The sequence below is a fragment of the Triticum dicoccoides genome, chromosome 6B (assembly GCF_002162155.2).
Source record: "Triticum dicoccoides isolate Atlit2015 ecotype Zavitan chromosome 6B, WEW_v2.0, whole genome shotgun sequence".
NCBI lineage: Eukaryota > Viridiplantae > Streptophyta > Magnoliopsida > Poales > Poaceae > Triticum > Triticum dicoccoides.
The window spans coordinates 241,682,973-241,687,239 of NC_041391.1; positions in this window are offsets into that span (position 1 = coordinate 241,682,973).

Below are 4,267 nucleotides of genomic sequence, written 5' to 3' on the forward strand. Positions count from 1 at the left end.
AGTTCAAATGAGTCTAGTCTGTTGTATTCGGCCCGACCGGATTTGTATTTAGTATATCCGGCGTGGCGGTCATCGTCACGCGTTAGGGCGCGCCCCCGTGATCCGTAGATCGATCTTGATTGTCCTGCTTTGTTTTCCAATTCGTCTCGCAGGTCCTGCGTGTAGCTCGGGCCTTCGTGTTTTTATTTGTTTGGCGACGGGGTGCGGGCTGGTGTTCGAGCTGATACGCCGCTTTGTCTCGGCCACGAGGTGGTCGGTCAGCCGCATCCTGCGCTGGTAGTATAGGCTCTAGTGCCTCATCCTCGAATTGAGGTAACAACCACGCCTCGGGTAACTTTTAGTTGGGCGCTCGAGTCTGTATTCCTCGGCTGCCAAGACCTCAGTCCATTTGTCAGTAAGCAGATCTTGATCAGCTTGAAGCTGCTGCTATTTTTTCTTTAGGCTCTTTGCAGTGGCTATAAGCCGACGCTTGAAGCGCTCCTGCTCGACGGGGTCCTCAAGCACAATAAATTCTTCGTAGCCGAGGCCCACCTTGTCTTCAGAGAGGGGCATGTAATTTTCATCCTCCAAGTCTCCATCCATTGCCTGTTCATCAGGGCTAGCTTGCCCATCCTTCTGTCCGGCTTGCTCGAAGCTTGGCTGGGCGGGATTGTTTTCGTCTTCGGCATCATCCGGAGTGCTATTGTCTCTTTTGCCGGTATCGCTATTTTTGCTATGGCGAGGTTTAGAGCGGCGCCGCTGACGTCGGCGCTTAGGTTGCTTTCAAGAGGGTCACCCTCCGTTGCATCCTTTTGATCCTTGCCATCGTTTTCTTTGGGTGTGTCCACCATGTATATATCATATGATGAGGTGGCTGTCGAGCGTCCTGTGGGCGGTGGTTCCTGTTCTTCTCCGGCATCATCGTCCATGCCGTCGATGTCTTCGGAGTCGAAATCAAGCATGTCGGTTAAGTCATCGAAAGTGGCTATTAAGTGGGTGGTGGGTGGGTAACGAATTCCTTCGTCGTCCGCTTCCCACTCAAGCCGGACACAATTTGGCCAATAGTCTCCTGACAGGGAGAGAAATTTTAAAGAATTTAGCACATAGCCCAAGGGCGAGTGCTGAAAGATATCCGCGGAGCTAAACTCCATGATAGATGCCCAGCTAGGTCCAATGGGCACAGATGTACGCAGTTCGGAGCCTACGGCCGGAGACGAGTCCGAGGGTCCGAAGACACATACCTCCTTGGAAGTGAGATCTGTGTTCGGCTCTATCGCCGCTGAGTGTGCGGCCTCCATGGCGGGATCCATCCACCCGTCCTCGGATGGCACGATATGCTCGGGATGTAAAGCCGGGGCAGCTACAGGTGTGATCTCCCGAACACCGTCCGATGGCAGATCTAAGTCATGCTCATCGCGACCGTAGGGCGCACCTGTCCTGGGCTCGAATCCGTCGAAGATCAAGTCTCCACGGATGTCGGCAGTATAGTTCAGGCTTCCAAATCTGACCTGATGGCCAGGGGCGTAGCTATCGATCTACTCCAGATGGCCAAGTGAGTTAGCCCGCAGTGCGAAGCCGCCGAATACGAAGATCTGTCCGAGGAGGAAAACCTCACCCCGGATCACATCATTGTAGACGATGCCAGGAGCCATCAAGCCTTATGGTGACGACGCATGGGATCTCTCAATGAAAGCACCAATGTCGGTGTCAAAACCGGCAGATCTCGGGTAGGGGGTCCCGAATTATGCGTCTAAGGCTAATGGTAACAGGAGGCGGGGGACACAATGTTTACCCAAGTTCGGGCCCTCTCTATGGAGGTAATACCCTACTTCCTGCTTGATTGATCTTGATGATATGAGTATTACACGGGTTGATCTACCACGAGATCATAGGGGCTAACCCTAGAAGCTAGCCTATGATTATGATTGTTGTTGTCGGATTTCGGGTTCCGGCAGACCCTTGAGGTTCGAACACTGGGGTGCGCGCGGAGATTTTGCCCTCTACCTACCTGTTCCTCGCTGAATCGCTAGGATCTAAACTACGAAAAGAACAACACAAGAGACACATGGTTTATACTGGTTCAGGCCACCATTGTGGTGTAATACCCTACTCCAGTGTGTGGTGTGGTGGATTGCCTCTTGGGCTGATGATGAACAATACAAGGAAGAACAGCCTCGCGAGGGTCTGTTCTTGGCTGGTGCGATGAACTCCTAGGAGGAGTTCAGTCTCTCTCTCTACTGGTTTTCTGGTGAGGATTCTCGGTGCCTCTCGATCAGGTGTCTCTACTCTGGGGGTGGATAGTCCTATTTATAGGCAAAGGCCCTGGACCTCTTCCCAAATATTGAGCGGGAAGGGCGCCAACAATTGGCCATTTTGAAGGGGAACAACGGGTACACTTATCCTGACTAAAGTTGGTCCTCACCTGTCAAAGGCTCTGGTGGTGACGCCTGCTTGGGCTCCACAATGACATCCTCCCTGCCGTTGGGCTGGTCTTGGTCTTGTTGCACCGAAATGGATGCCTTTGCTTGATGCTCTCGCCTACGCTTGCTCCCTTTGCACCAAAGAGGAAAGGAGGACACTGCGCAGGATGGCACCCAACTGGCGCCCTTGGTCGTCATGGCTTGCATCAGGGGCACCTCGCGAGGTACCCCGCCTTGAACTATCCGCCTCCTCGTGAGCCAGCCTGATGAGGCCGTGCCTGAGGAAGCTCCTTGTCGTCCGCCCCGTGAGGCTTGGCCCCTCGCGAGGGTCTTGAGCTTGTGTTGATGAAGATGGGCCACACTGGGCCCCCTTTGAGCCACGCCGCAGGCCGCAGGCAGGCAAGTCTGGAGACCCCCGTTCCCAGAACGCCGACAGTAGCCCCCGGGCCCAAGGCGCGCTCGAACTTGGCCGAGCAGAGAGGCGAAAGGGCAAGTGCGAAGCGTCACGGGCCCTAACAGCCTGCGGCCTTGGGCGCCGCGTGGCGGTTGATTGGACGTGGGCGTCTCCGCTTCCCCATGATGCCTCGGCATCTGCACGGATTTGACAAGTCCCTGCATGCAAAGCGGGTCATGATTACCTGCGATCGTGGCGGTCGACGGTTGGCCTTCGCCGACTATAAGTATGGAACGGCGTTGTCGGATTTCGGGTTCTGGCAGACCCTTGAGGTTCAAACTCTGGGGTGTGCGCGGAGATTCGACCCTCTGCCTGCCTGTTCCTCGCCGAATCGTTAGGATCTAAACTACGAAACAGAACAACACAAGAGACATGACATTTATACTGGTTCAGGCCACCATTGTGGTGTAATACCCTACTCCTGTGTGTGGTGTGGTGGATTGCCTCTTGGGCTGATGATGAACAATACAAGGAAGAACAGCCTCGCGAGGGTCTGTTCTTGGCTGTCCTACTTGGTTCTCGCTCTTGGATTCTCGATGCTCGATCTCTAGATCAGGCTTCTAGCTCTGGTCTCCCTGCTGGATGCCTCTACCCTAGGGGTGGCTAGTCCTATTTATAGGTAAAGGCCCTGGGCCTCTTGCCAAATATTGAGCGGGACGGGCGCCAACAATTGGCCGTTTTGAAGGGGAACAACGGGTACACTTATCCTGACCAAAGTTGGTCCTCGCCTGTCAAAGGCTCTGGTGATGACGCCTGCTTGGGCTCCACAATGACTTCCTTCAGGCCGTTGGGCTGGTCTTGGTCTTGTTGCACCGAAATGGATGCCTTTGCTTGATGCTCTCGCCTGCGCTTGCTCCCTTTGCACCAAAGAGGAAAGGAAGACACTGCGCGGGCTGGCGCCCCTGGTCGTCATGGCTTGCGTCATGGGCACCTCGCGACGTACCCCGCCTTGAACTCTCTGCCTCCTCGTGAGCCAGCCTGACGAGGCCATGCCTGAGGAAGCTCCTTATCGTCTGCCCCGTGAGGCTTGGCCCCTCGCGAGGGTCTTGAGCTTTTGTTGATGAAGATGGGCTGTGCTGGGCCTCCCTCGAGCCACGCCGCAGGCCGTAGGCAGGCAAGTCTGGGGACCCCCGTTCCCAGAACGCCGACAGTAGCCCCAGGCCCACGACGCGCCCGGACTTGGCCGAGCAGAGAGGCGAAAGGGCAAGTGCGAAGCGTCGCGGGCCGTAACAGCCCGCGGCCTTGGGCGCCGCGTGGCGGTTGATTGGACATGGGCGTCTCCACTTCCCCATGACGCCTTGGTAACCGCACGGATTCGACAAGTCCTTGCATGCAAAGCGGGTCATGATTACCTGTGGTCGTGGTTGTCGATGGTTGGCCTTCACCGGCTATAAGTACGGAACGGCGCGCGCCC